Here is a 14,741-nt window from a genome sequence, read left to right as displayed (position 1 = left end):
TCTGCCAGCCCACCTGCAGACAGCCAAGGTAGATTTTTCTGTGTGTAGGGGTTCCACCACGCCCCTTCTCTTATTTTGTTTGTTATTTGAGCCCACCTATACATGCTATGCATGATATTAACAGATTCTTATCAATCCTTTTGAAATACATTTAGTTCTTTCCTATCCTCCGGAATGCTAGTTTACAAGTGGTTTAAGTGACTTGCTCAGGGGGTCAGTTGGTAGCAAATGGACAGTGGCTGCTTGTTAGGACAAAAAACTGGACAATACCGAATTCAACTCTCCTGGGCAGGGGTAGGTGGGTATACAGGCAGCATTTGGGGGTCCTTGCTTGCCGCACTGCCTCTCTCCCTCAGTTCCCCCTCCTTGGGGGAAGGCAGTGTCCCTGTTTACGCAGAGTCCTAACAAGGCACCCTTAACCCTTAGCCCGCTCGATAGCGACCTCCGGAGGGCCAGGATGGTTTGGGGCGCCGTGTGGCCCGGGGCCTTGCCTGGTCTTCGTGACTCTATTTGCATAACGGAGACGGCTTGCTTCCTCTCCGCCCCTTCGCTGCGCTCGTCTTCCCTCCTTTCCTCGATCCCACCACCACACACCGCCCGTCCCTCGTTCCTCCTCGTCAAACCCCACCTCCTGGGACTCCCTCTAAAGCTCCAGTCACGAGCTCCGCTATCCCAGCCGAGAGCTGAGTCCGGAGGCACCTGGGGGAGGGGAGTCCTGGGCAGGGCTGGCTGGGGAAGACGCCTGGGGCACTGCCCAGCGCTAACAAAGGGAACGGGCTACGGACCAGCGTCAGCGCAGAGCGGGCGGAGCAGCCGCAGCCTTCTCTACTGAGAACGCAGAGAGTGAGTAAGGGGTGAGATGGGTGGCGGCGTCCTCAGGGCCCCCGGGAGGAGTGATGCAAAGGGGTACAAGAGCGAAGCACAGCGGTGGGGCCCGCGGCGCGCCTAGGGCGCAGGGGATCTGTCTCCAGCGCCTTCTCAACTGCCTTTGCGAAACCAGCCGCCTTTTGGCTGGGCCGGGGAGAGGGGGTTAGTGTATTTGTCCGTGCAGTGGGGCCGCGCTGGCTGCTCCCCGGCTCCGCGAACCTACGGACCCACAACAAACCCACGTGCGCGCGGCCCTCCGGAGCCCCGCTTTCTCCACCGCGCCATCTGTATTGTGTGAAGCGGACGTCTTGCAGAGTTCGGGTTCCTGCAGATCCTGCCTAGTGGGTTTGCAGATCGGGAAACTGAGGCCCGCGGCTGGAGAGGGAGCACAGACACCACAACAAACGCACGTGCACCCTGCCCCGGGAACTGGGCGCACCACAAACCTGGTAAGCCGCCCGATGGAGCCGGCTATTGTCTCTGCGGCGCGGGAGGGAGCGGCGCTGCAGGCGCCACTTGGTGGAGGCAAGCGAGAGACATTTAAAAGGTACCGCTTGTGCATCAGACTAAACTGCTAGATTTTAAAGGAAAAACGAAACGAGAAAGCAGCTACAAAAAGAATTACCCCAGCCCAAGAGTCTGTCCCGGCCGTGGAGCATTCCTTCGGATGAAGTGGATAGGCCCTCAAGGAGGTGTCCTAGGGATATGGTTCTAAACAAGGGTCTATGGGTGTCTTTCCAAAAAGGACCATGACCGGCGCAGCATTGTCCACGCGCTCTAGTGACCGCCTCCTGGGAAATCTGCGAGCGCCTCTCCAGCCTGTAGAAAGAACAGTCCAATTTAAACACTGGCCAGTAAGGGCATAGGTTTCCCCTGCGCTTTGCTTCATAGGTCCGTGAGTTTAGACACCCCAGGTGTCACTGGCTCCTTTTCAGTTTATTATATGTTTTCACAGGAACGCGGGCCTGTGAAACATACTGTTTCACTTATGAGATTATTTGAAAGAAATTCCAAGGTCCGGAAAGAGAGGCCTCTTGTTTGTTTTGTTTTTCGTTGCTCACATGCTCAACTCAACATTGCAGGTTTTACTTAATCAGTTCTGGACTGGCAGCAGGAAGATGGTTTGGGGAATAAATTGGTCTCTTAGGCAGTGGTGTCAATGAGGAAGTAAGACCATATGGTTGGGGAGTAAGAGGTGTGCGCAGCAGAAAGGGAAGGAGCACTGCCCCACTGTGTGCTTGGTGAGTATTGGGGGTGCAGCTTTACCTTGTCTAGTACGGTTGGAGATTAACCTTTCTCAGGAGAGCTGAAGAAATCTCTAGCCCCATGTCACTGTTATTGAAAAGGTCAAGAGAACATCCAGCGAACCTTATTATACTTTACAGGAGGGAAACTGAGGTCTGAGAGTTCAGCCGCTTGTCCAAGTTTAAGCTGGGTGAAATTGGGGCCCGGATTTGAGTGTGGGTCTCCCAGCTCCCACATTGCACAGCCCTGCTGGCAACTCAAGGCAGAACCAGGCTTCTGTGGTTGGCTTAAAAGACAGTTGGCCTTAGGCAGAGTAGAGTTAAACAAAGAAAGTAATTCAGATTGAAAGCTGCACCCTTCTATTATCCCTTTCAAGAGTTCTTTATTCTTTTGAGAAAAGATACATTTAATAATTCCTTACTCTTCTAGCCTTTCATAAGCCTAGTTATTTTTCTCTCCTGATTGCCCCTTCCCCTCAAATTGACTATGGCCAATTATGGAGACTTAGATGTTTTGCCTCTCATCCAGGTGCCAGGAGGCCTTTGTTTGGGTGAAAGCATGGGCTGTTGACATCAGGGAGGAAAGTGTCTCTTAGAGGGCTGCTCCTGATCCACTCATGGGAGAACAAAGCATTGTTTTCATTGATTTTATTTTATTTATTTTTTTATAGAGTCCCACGGAAGTAACTGCTTATTTTTGTATTTGGCAGAGAAGTTGGAAAACCCAAAAACAGCCAGGCCGGTTTCGATAGTTAGGGGTAGTTTGTGGTTTTCCCCTGTCCCTGTAATCTCCTAGCTACACTTGTTCCTTTCCTTGGAGTTTGTTTCAGGTTCACAGTAATTGCACTTGACAAGGGAGTTTGTTTTTCTCATTAGGATGCTAACCCTGTAAGGTACTTGAGAAATCATCAGGCTGCATCCTGGACCTTCTTATTTCCAAAGAGAAATTACTTGCCCAAGGGTACATGGAAATGCGCATTCTACTTTTAGAGCTTCTCAAAAGGGAAATGGTTGCATCAAACAAGTTGTTGTGGGTACCCTAGAGGAGAGTCAAAGTTATGTGGTTGCTATAACAACACCCTTGAAGTCAGAGAATGAATTCCTTAAGGATTTAAATGTGTTTGGTTATTAAACAAAGGCATGGATCCCAATGGTGGATATGGTAAAGTGTTACAGTTGTTGGGAATCAGTTCTCTTTAGTGCTTACTTTGTTTTTACACAGGGTTCCTTTATTGCTTTCTGCCTTATTCAGTCAGAAGGCTGTTTAGCACATAATTATAAAGCAGAGGGCAGTGAGAAGTCAGAAGACTTCAGTTAGCTGTTCACACTACCTCAACTCTTGGGTTCCAGTTTTCTTTGTTCAGTGAGATCCCTACCTGCCCAGTCTCTGTACCTGCTGCTCTAGTAGAGTGGAAGATGCTCAGGCCTTCCAGATAGAGAAGCAGAAGGGCCAGTGTATGATGTGAGGGGAATCGTGTGTATAAATCTCCTGGAGTTTCTGGCAATATTAGTCATATGACACAGGCATATGTTCAGATCTCTTGGTAGGCTCCTGTGCTCACCAGATTTTAAGGTGATAAATGGGGAAACCTGTGTGCTTGGGTAAGGGGTCCCCACTGGTCATAAAGAGGTGTGAATGCCTGCTAAACTATAAAGGGAGGTTTGGATAGTTATGAAGTCTGTGACTCTAAGGTAAAAGACAAAGTAAAAAAACAGATGAAAAACTAGAACTTTCATAACTTTGGTTGTGCAATCTTAAGTCATTTCACTTATTCATTCTCCTTATTGACAAATAGATAGTGGAAGCAGAGAAGGTTTTGTGCTCAGCCTGGGGTTACCAAGAAAGAACGAGTAGATCCATTCTTTGCCCTGAGGGATTTACAATTTTTCAGGAAGGCCCAGTCCAGCCCTACCAATCTTGCTGGGAATACATTTGGATCTCTCTTGGAAGTTGCCCTTAACAGCCGAACAAAATCTAATTCACCTCAATTTTGACCTCTGGAGGGCCCGCCCCTCTTTTTATTGGTAAAGGTAAGAACTGGTAGTAAATGAGAATTGGAGGTAAAGTGGAAGATGTATGGCTTCAAAGAGAATGTAGTGCTCCATAAGGGTGAGGATGTGGTTACATTAAAAAATGCCAGTAATAATTCATTAACGAAAACACAGTGATTGTCTAGCATGTTAGAGTCCTGTATATCTGGAAAGGGAGTTTGTTGCTCAGACCTGGTATCAGTGATTTGTTTGATAATAGCTGAATTAAGGAAATTTTTCTTGTTTGCATATATTCTTAAACTACATCATTGCAACCTGACTCCTAGGGATATACTTTTTATAGGCTTTTCTGTGATAGTAACATTAAGCAATGAAGTTTCATCATATTAAAATGCTGGGGTAATTTTCTAAGTCATTACTAGTCAGGTTAGTCTTCAGAAAGAATGTGGTAATTGAAGTTTTAATCATTGTTCCGATTATAAAAACAAACATGTCCACTGAAGACAAATTGGAAATTACAAGAAAGTATTGAGAAACAGAAAAGTGTTCCACTATTCTCAGACAACCACTGTTAGCACTTGATAATTTTCCTTCTGCTATTTTCTTTTTGTGGATTGTTTTCCCTATATGGTTGATAACATACTGTCTGTGCAGTGACATCTCTTATCTTTTTGTGCTTAATCTTCTCATATATGCATTTTGTAGTTCCCATCTGCGTTAAAGTGGTGCCCTTTGATTTGTCATCCATATCAGCTGCTCAGCATTTTCAAGGTCAGGTGGTTCAGGATCACTTTAGTGAGGGCCTGTCAAGGACTCTCTCCCTGCCTTTGCTCAAGGCTTCAAACATCAACCATAGGGGGCTGTAGCTGTAGCTCAGTGGCAAAGTGCTTGTCTAGCATGTGGATTCAATCCTCAGCATCACATAAAAATTATCAAATCAAATAAAAGGTATTCTGTCCATCTACAGCAACAACAAAAAAATTTTAAAAAATCAGCCATAGGGTTTTTTTTTTTTTTTTTTTTTTTTAAGTTTTAAGAGTGCTGGGAGTACAGTGGAAGAGAAGAGCTCTCTGTGCGTGGCCTTGAGTTCTAGTCCTGCCCTTTTGATCTCTAAAAGGTTTTTTATTGCCCTAGTTTTCAGGTTAGATAAGCAACTCCAGGCTCCTTTATTAATTCATCCATCAGTACTCAAGCCCCAAATCTAAACCAAAGACAAATAAGAAGAGATCAGCTTTTAAGAAACTCAGAGTCCAAAGGAGGAATCAGAGGGGACAAGAGACTTATGCAGAATGCTGTGCAGTCACAGAGGAGAGTCAGCCTCCTAAGACCACAGCGGAACAGCCAGGACAGCTTTCCAGGCAAGGGCCACTATTGGGTAGTCAAGCTATTCTTCATTCCCCCCCCCCCCCCCCCCCGCCATTGATCCTGTGATTAATATTGTCTGCCAATAAATCTCTGCTCATTTTCCAGATAATTTCCATAGGAGAGGGTCTTAAAGTTGGAATTATTGGGTCATATATTTATCTAGTTATATATAAAGCCTTAAAGTAGAGAAATATTGTGTGTTATGGGAACTGTAGAAATTAAGGGCATAAGCGATTCAGGATTTAGATTCTTGTTTACCATTTACCACCTGGTGTACATGGGGATAAACTAAAGGTACTAAACTTCAAAATCTTCCTCTGTAAAATGGGAATAAATGATCTTATCCCACATGGCAATTGTAAGGATTATTTTGTATCAACAGGTAAAAGGTCCAGTGCAGTGCCAGGTATACAGGGGACACTCAGAAAGTGATGGATATCCTTGTTGTAATTTGTTTTTTGGTCCTAATACTTTTTCCTGCCATGACAGCAGGCCCTTATATGGCTTGTGCTGAGGGAAGTAGAATGTTAATTAGCACAGAACCTCCTCTCCAGTGACAAATTGAGACAGAAATGATCATTTGCATCATGCACTTAAAAAAAGTCCTTCTATTATGGAAAAATCCAAACATCCAAAAGTAGAAAGGAGGGTGCAATGAACTCCATATCATATTATCTAGCTTCAACTGTTGTCAAAACTCATGGCCAATATATAACCCCAACCTCAATCCCATGTTACTTTGAATCCTGTCCCTGACAGCTTATCTGCCTCTCCATAAATACTTTACTGAGTCCCATGACACATAGTTGAGACATTGAGTTGTTCTGGCTTGGTGGTGGTGGTGGTGGGGTTGCAGTTGTAGGGCTGTGTGTGTGTGTGTATGTGTGTGTGTGTGTGTAGCAGGGCTGAGGAGTGGGGGGGAACCATCCTGGGAATGCCTTAAGCTTTATTGCTCAAGTAAGGAGGCCCTGCAGTGTCCCAAAGAGATACAGTAGAAGGAAGACTCAATTTAGAGTTAGGAAACCTAATTTCAAATAAAGGCCCCAACCCTTAGCAGTTGTATGCTTTTGGCAAGTGACTTTTGGATCTCTTTGAGCAGGTTTATAAAAATTTGGTGACTACTGAATGATGTAATCCATGTGGCAGTCCAAGTGCCTCACTGTTAGTTGCACCTAAATCAGACTTGACCCCACCTTCCTTTGTGACAGACAGTTTCCATGAGGAATGAAGGTCCCAGACTAAGGCCTGGTCTCATCAGAATGCACTCTGGAGCATTACTGCGAGCCTCTCACACCTGACACACGGTCATTTCTCAGGGTGACACCTGGCACACAGAGCACCTATCTTTGCAATTCTGCTTTCTATTCCTTCTCTCTCTTAGCTCTTCCCTCTGTTTCATTGATGAGGGCAAGGAGCCCCAGAGAAGGCCCTGGTCCTGCCAGCCATACTTTGAATAACAGGCCCCTCTGGGGTCCTTTTCTTCTATGGGAAGGGATGGACTCCCCTTTCCACTTCCGAAATGAAGTCCTTGCTGAGTCTTCATCTCTTCCAAGTCACAGTTACACCCAAGTAGGATTGTTTGCCTCAAATAAAGGAGGAGAAGATCTGATTTAATAGTCAAAACAAAGCCTCTCCTTAATCCACTGGAACTCTTATTATTTCAGGATCTGGGCTGTGATTTGTGGTCTCTGGCTGTTCTTAGCTATCTGTGTGGCCTTGGGAGGGACACATGCTACCTGGGCAGCCAGACTCAACTCCCCATCCTCTCCAGTTCCTTCCAGCTCTAGTATCATCAAATGAAAGATTTGTGTTAGTTTTGGAGGCTTCTTCACACAGATGATACATGAGATCATTTTAGAATATTCAGAGAGAGTGAAAAGTTACCCCCTTCACCACTTATGCCCTTCTTTCCCCATTCCACCTGTCTCTGAAGTGACTCCTGTTTACAGCTTAAGCGGGGGCCCTAATAGCCCCTTTCTTCTGCATTTATGTATGTATTCATGATTATATGCAAATGTATTTTACAAAGTCAGTAAATGGATTACATTATACCTGCCACTTGACAAATTGGTCTTTTGCACTTTATTATGGGTTTTGGTGTACCATTCATTATCAGTGAATGCTTATTTTTTTTTCATACTACATTGTTTTCTGTAGTTTGAATGTGTTTACTTAACCAATCTTCTATTGGTGGACATTTAACTGTATTCATAGAAATATATTTCTAAGTGTATTTAGACCTTGGATGCATGGAAAATTGTTGGAAAGTGTCAGTGAACTAAGTGAACCTGTCTATCAAGCTCTGGAAAAGGTGGCAAGGGAGAGAGCCCAGGGACGTTGAGACCAGACCCTGTTATACTGGAGGGTTCCCGGGAAGCCACCAAGAGACTGACTGTTTGGATGAAGGGTTATTTTTGGAGAAGCCTGCCTGGTTGTGTGCCCTCAGCCTTGCGTGCAAAAATTGAGCCGCATCATCATCTCCTGTTCCCTGGGCCTCCTAAGTTTGCTTCTTTTCTGAGGGTCAGGATTGGTGACCCTGTGGCTGAACTGGCACTTAAGGGATAGGGAGGAGAGAAAAGGAAAAAAAAAAAAATCAAAATTGCATTTGTTCTCAGGCTCTGGAGGAGGAAATGTTCCACTCTGTGTAGTTGTTCAGACCCATCTGGAGTGCGAAATGATCCTGGATCCCACCCAGACAGGGACAGAATGAAGCCCATCCAGAAATGGGCTACATGAAAGACAGGGGGTTAGGATGGCCTGTGGAAGGTGTTAGAATGCATGTGGAAACTGGGGCTTTCTGTATTGCATAAGATCCAAATAAGAGGCATCTTCTTCATGAAGAAGAATGATTAGAGCCATGCTGAATGGCTACTGAGGAAAGGACAACCACTTTGGAGACAGGGTGGGGTGGAGACACTTGCAGAAGGCAGATAAAGAAGAACTTAACAGACCTGTCCAACCACAGGACAGGCCATGCTACCAGGCAGCGGACCCTTGTGGTGGAGAAGTTCAAACAAAGGCTGAAAGTGAACTTGTTCACCATCAGAGGACTCCTGCTTCACAAGGGAGCTGCCTTAACTGCCCACAAAGGCCCTTTCCAACTTTGAGAGTCTGAGACTATGGGTGAAGAACCAGAAAGATGCAAAGTAGAATCTGAGGGGAGTGAAACAAATTATGGACAGTGTAACCTGAGCAGTTTCTACCTGCTTTGAAAAATGGCATAAAATGGAAACCTTCAAAAGAGGCTTAAATATTGTTTCCCTTGGATCTTGGCAATCCTCCCCTGTTCTGTCCTTGGCTTCAGCTCTGCTTGACCTTATATTCATAAATTATTTCCACAGGAATAAATATATCCACATACACTTTAGATGACCAGGAAATCTGGCAACTGGAAAAGAACTACATGTCCCAGGAGGAGGGTTGTAAACTTTTTTTCATTACAAGTCTTTCTAAATTGGTATCCTACTCCTGATTGGTGGAGTTCTCTCTCACACAGTGCCAAGACGTCATCCAGCTTTAAATTTTGGAACACTGTACCCTTTGTAACCTCTTGGAGGTCCTCTAAGTTAGACTTGAGAGGACCCGCCATGTCCCTTTCTGTGTAACTTAGCTTTTTGTCATTGTGATCAAAATATCTGACATAAACAACTTAAAAGAGGGAAAGTTTAGTTTGGCTCATGGTTTTAGAGTTTTCAGTCCACGGATCCATTGCTCCAGGCCTGAGATGAAGCAGAACAATAGGGCAGAAGGGCATGTGCTGGAGGAAAGCTCATGGCACAGTAGAGAGGGAAGGAGCTGGTGGTGTGGGGCTGGGGAGCACAAGATAAGTCACCCTTCCAGGGCATGGTTCCAGTGACCTACATCTTCAGTAATTAGGTCCCGCCTCCCAGTAGTCCATTCAACCATCAATGGATTAATCCACTGATGAGGTTAGAGTCCTCATGACCCAATTATTTCCTAAAATCTCACCTTTAAATACCAGATCCAAACCCTAACACTTTCCTTAAGTCTTAGGCTAGTTTGATGAGGGAAATGTGGCCAATATTATCTTCTGGGCTTTTGCTTGTGCCTGGCCCTGATTAAGCACTATTGGTGTTGCGATTTTCATAGCAGGGCTGGTGTTTTGGCATCATATTGCAGATGAGAAAATTGAACTCCAGAAAGGGATAGAACTCACCCACAGCTCCTCTGCTGCTGAGGGGTGAAGCTGGGAGTAGAGGGAGTACTGTCAGTCTTTCCCTACATCATACTATAGGTCTGCCCACTGCTAATAACTCCCAGTTCTTTAGGCTTAAGAAATGTTTAGTCCTATTGTTTATTGGGGACTTAGTTGAACAATTTCTCCTTACTGGAGCTCAGGAAGTTTTTTTTTTTTTTTTTGTGTGTGTGTGTGTGTAGGTGGGTGGGTGGTGGTATTGGGGATTGAATCCAGGGTGCTTTTACCCCTGAGCTACATCCCTAGGTCTTTTTGTTTTTCATTTTGAGAAAGAGTCTCACTAGTTGCTGAGGCTGGCCTTGAACTTGCAATCCTCCTTCCTCAGTTTCCTGATTCTCTGGGATTACACATATGGGTGGTGCCAGCTCCAGGAAGCTTTTTTTTTTTTTTTTTTTTTTTTTTTATCATTCCTCTAAAATATCTGAAAGAACTAATGGAACAGTTACGTGTGTATAACATGTGGCTTTTCGTCCCTCCCTTCTCCCCTTCCCTTCTCTTCCCTTCCCTCTCTCCCTTCCTTTCTCCCTCTCTTCCTTTCTCCCTTTAAAGCTGTGGTATCCACTTGTGCTTATTATTTAGTTATGACTGGGATTAAACACACTGTTAGTAAGCATGACCACAGATTGGTGGTTACTATTGCTCTGCTACCTTAAATGCCTTTAAACTTGCAAATGGAACTCAATAGCATCATTGTTAAGGGCTTATCTTGCAGTGTGCCTCTAGGCTGTTAAACAATTTATTCTCTTATTGAGTATATTCAACATTAATTTGCTCATCAAATATTTATTGAATGCCTATTATATTCTAGGCATTGGGAATACCTACAGGAAGAACTCACATTGTAAGCATGTATGTGTGAGTGTACACAAACTCACATTTTCAGTGAAACTATCAGGGTCTTGGAAGTTAGTGGCAAATAAACTCCCCCTACTATGCCCTTCCTCTCTTCTTAGAGTCTTTGCTTTCTTCATTCATTCAACAATCCTTGAGTGCCAGCTGCAGGTCATGCACATGCGTACTTATAGAATATAGACACGGATAAGGAAGTTTTCTTTTTTCCAGAGCTTAGTTGTATGCCGACATTCACCAATTTATTACACTCTAGTATGATACCTATTATGATTTGGGTGTGCACAGGAATGAGAAGAAGGTACAGTGTTTGGGAAAGCTTTCTGGGAGAGGTGATACCTAATCTAGGTCTTAGGAGATAGAAGCTGTTAGCCTCGGGGAAAAGGTAATTTTGGGGAGAAAGGACTGAAGGACCAGAGATTTCAGTGTGAGGAATGGCTCGCTGCATATGTTGGGGAAAACTAGCAGGTTGGTATGGGAGAGGAACATGTGAGGCAGGAAGTGGGGGGAGATGAAGTTGGAACTATTACATGTATTATGTAATGTAATTTTTATCACTTCCCTATGAAGCATGCACTATTATTATTTCAATTTAATAGATGAGAAAACAAAGGCTGAAGGAGGTTTGGTGACTGGTTCAAAGGCAGACCACTAAGTGAGCTGAGGTGCTCAGACTTGAATGCAGGCTGCCGGCCTTTGGAACCTGTCCTCTCGGCCTCCACTTCAGGACCTACAAAGCTTGGTTTTCTGGCCAACATGTTTTTCCTTTCTTAATATTTAAAAGGCAACACCCCTTGCTGGATTCTCTTCCTTCTACCTGCTTCATGACGTGACCAATGTTTTGCTATGTTGGGACCAGAAGGTCTGATTTTTATGGCCTCTTCTGAGTCTGGTTTCTAGTTTTTTTCCCCCTCCTTTTTATAGATCAGAAATCTTGAAAGAAAACCTTTATGTGCCCAATCATGTATGATAGGGGAGAAGAAAAAGATTTATCTCCTTTCTAAAAAGTTCCAGGTTAATTTGGGAGCCCACATGTTACCTGTGAAGACTCTAGTTCAGAGAGGCCCTTTAGGGACTGGAATGGGAACAAGCCGCCTGGGCTGGAGGAATCGGATAAGTGGGCCATGACTTGTCCTTTAAGGATGAGGAGGATTGGGGAAGGTGGAAGGCATCCCATAGGATGAAAATTAACCTGAATCATCTAATGATGAATGGGATATCTTTTGCCTTTGTCCTTGTCTGAGGCAGTATAAGGTATTCACTAAAAATAAGTTTAAGAGCTCAAAGATAGATGATGAGGCTATAGAATTAAATAAAACAGACTATGACTATGGTGGCCTGGATATGAGGTAACCCCCAAAGGCTTCTGCAGGAATATTCAGAGGTGAAATGATTAAATTATTAGAACTGTAACCTGATTAGTCCATCCTAGTTTGAATGAACTGCCTAGGTGGCTGGAGGAGGTGGGTCATTGGGGGCCCATCCTGGAAGGGTTCATCTCCTCTGCAGCCCCTTCCCGTTCTCTGCTTCCTGGCTGCCAAGAATGGAGCAGCTTTCCTCCACCAGCTTGGGCCCAGAGCAATGGAGTTCAGCCCACCATGGACTAAACCTCTGAAACTGTGGGCCCAGATAAACTTCTCTAGGTTGCTCTCGTTGGGTGTGTTGGTCACAGTGATGAACAGTTGATTAACACATTTGATTAACACATTGATTACTGAGGTAAGGGAAACAATTGAGGACACAAACAGTATCCTTACAGAGAAAGTTAATAAAGGGGTTTGGGGAATACCGTGGTAAAACACTTGCCTAGCATGTGCGAGGTTCTGTCCTCAGCAACACACACACACACACACACACACACACACACACACACACCAGTTAATAAAGGAACAGACTAAAATCCATTGAAAACTAAGTTACTCACAGAGAAGGGAAGCTTGAGGAAAATCAGTCTATGATGAGAAGAAAAGATAAATCAGAGATATAAAGTTGCTCAAAGGTGACGCTCTAGGATGGCAGTTGGGGAATCCTTAGAGGCACATACCACTTTTGCTTGGTCACATGAACACACCTGGCTTCAAGGTAGTGGAGAAAAAAATTCTTCATCTAGGTGTTGGGCGATTCTTACATCTCAGGATTTTCCTTTTCTATCTCTGAAAGGTAAATCTTGATATTGGGTACAATTAGTTGCTGCCATGGAGAAAAGTCATGTTGGCCGGAACCCTAACCCTAACCCTTAACCTGCAGCAGAAGAAAGACACTTAGTAGAGATGTTCACAGAATTCTGGGGGAGAGGCAGTGGGACCCGAGACTTCCACACTCTGTTAATTCCTCAGCAGATGTAAGGTGGGGAGATATTCTCATACTCACAAGAGCCTGGGAGACATCAATTAACAAACATACTTAAGGAAAGGGTTTAAAGGTGATTTGATAAGTCCTTGCTCCATTCAACTAGAGAAGCAAAGCTAAGCCGAGGTGGGCAGTTAAGGCTCAGAGAGAGGATGTGATGAAGTAAAAAGAATTACCAGAAGCAGAAATTGGGGGAGAAGAGGAGGAGGTGTAAGTGGCAACTTTCCCTCTCACACTATTTAAATGAGGTGTTAAAGTGACAGCTTTAAAATACAGCTATTTCATAAAGCAATCAGTATCCAACCTTTCACACATCCTTCCTCTCTGTTCTCCACATTTCTATACATATGTAAATAAAGAGATGTGATAAATGATATCAATCTGTTTTTTTTTCTGGACAGAGGAATCTTGGGTGATTTTTAGCTGTATTTTCATGTGTTGATTGACATTTGAAAAATCATGAGCAGGTCCTATTTAAGTAAAACCCCTAAGGCTATTCTAAAGGGCATTTTTGAGTACATAGGAAGTGGAGAGTGGGCTGGGAGATACAAAAAGATGTATTGTCTCTTCGTGGGGGTTTGGGAGTCAATTATGTAAATCCCTAACTCCAAGCAGAACAAAACATGTTGTAAATCAGATGAACAGTTGGGTCATGGGGCCAGAAGATGACAGAGAAGGCTTCACAGAGGTTATAGTTTGGCCTGGATGTTGAAGGAGGAGATTTCTGATAGGTGGATGAGAGAAAGGACATTCCTGGCCTAGGGGGACAGCAGGAATATCAGTGAGGAGGAGTGAAGGTATGTGGCTTGTCTGGGAAACTCGGTGATTTGTTGTGGTTGGGGAGCAGAGGGCAGATGAGAGAATAGCCTGCTTGGTCCCCACCCACAGCTTACCAGGTGCCACACACAGACAAACCCAGCTGCCTGGCGATCCCACAGAATGGGCAAGTTATCTCTTCGGTGCAGAGGAGGATGCTCAAGCCCAGTAAGAAGTTAATTTTCCCCCAAATAATACAGGGACGAAACTTTGAAGCCCTTGGGTTGCCTGCACTCCAAAGCTCAGGGTTTCTCTACTGTTCTATGGTTCGCAGTGTAGAGACCCAAATTAGCCATCTCTTTGAAAACAAATGTCTAAAAATGTAAATAAATATAAAAATGTGCCAAGTGTGGTAGTGCACATCTGTAATCCCAGCCGCTAGGGAGGCTGAAGCAGGGGGATCGCAAGTTCAAAGCCAGCATCAGCAACTTAGCCAGGTCCTAAGCAACTAAGGAAGACCCTGTCTCAAAATATCAAAAGGGGTTGGAGATATGGCCCAGTGGTTAAGCATTCCTGGGTTCAATCCCCAATATCAAAAAAACATTTGTGTGTGTGTGTGTGTTTGTATGTGTGCATATATATGTGTGTGTGTGTGTGTGTGTGTGTGTGTGATTTCTTTGTAAATATTTTATCAATAAATATATCTTATCTATCTTATATTTTACACATAGATATATTTATATAAACATATAAAGTATTTATGTTAACATGAAAATATTTGCCTATAAAATATACTTTTTAAGCATTTTTACTTTTTTATTAAATATTTTTAGCTGTAGATGGACACAACACCTTTATTTTATTTATTTATTTTTATGTGGTGCCAAGGATTGAAGCCAGTGTCTCACATGTTCCAGGCAAGCCAGAGCCCCAGCCCTAAAATACATTTTAGATATGAATTTTATAGGTAAAATTTTAGATGATTGTAAGAATTTAAAACATGATCCAGACTTGGCATCTAGCAGTTGTATGGCCTCATGCCTTAATCATAGCCTGAATTTTCTTATCCATAAAAAAAGGATAAGGACTGTGCCACTGTCTAG

At 44.0% G+C, this 14,741-nt stretch overlaps 1 protein-coding gene across 3 annotated transcripts in view; it reads left to right on the top strand.

Moving 5' to 3' along the window:
- Window positions 1–580: 580 nt before the first annotated feature.
- ST6GAL1 (ST6 beta-galactoside alpha-2,6-sialyltransferase 1) overlaps window positions 581–14,741 on the top strand; it is a 148,146-nt gene continuing 133,985 nt past the window's right edge. The window contains exon 1 of one of the 3 annotated variants that reach the window (XM_081301174.1): window positions 581–843. The gene's annotated coding sequence lies outside the window, so the exon portion shown is untranslated. The other 2 variants (XM_081301176.1, XM_081301175.1) reach the window with 2 other exon arrangements.

The sequence above is a fragment of the Spermophilus citellus genome (genome assembly GCF_964194105.1).
Source record: "Spermophilus citellus genome assembly, chromosome: 7".
NCBI classification, from domain to species: domain Eukaryota; kingdom Metazoa; phylum Chordata; class Mammalia; order Rodentia; family Sciuridae; genus Spermophilus; species Spermophilus citellus.
Note: the sequence above shows the minus strand (reverse complement) of the source record. Positions and strands in the feature narration are given on the sequence as shown.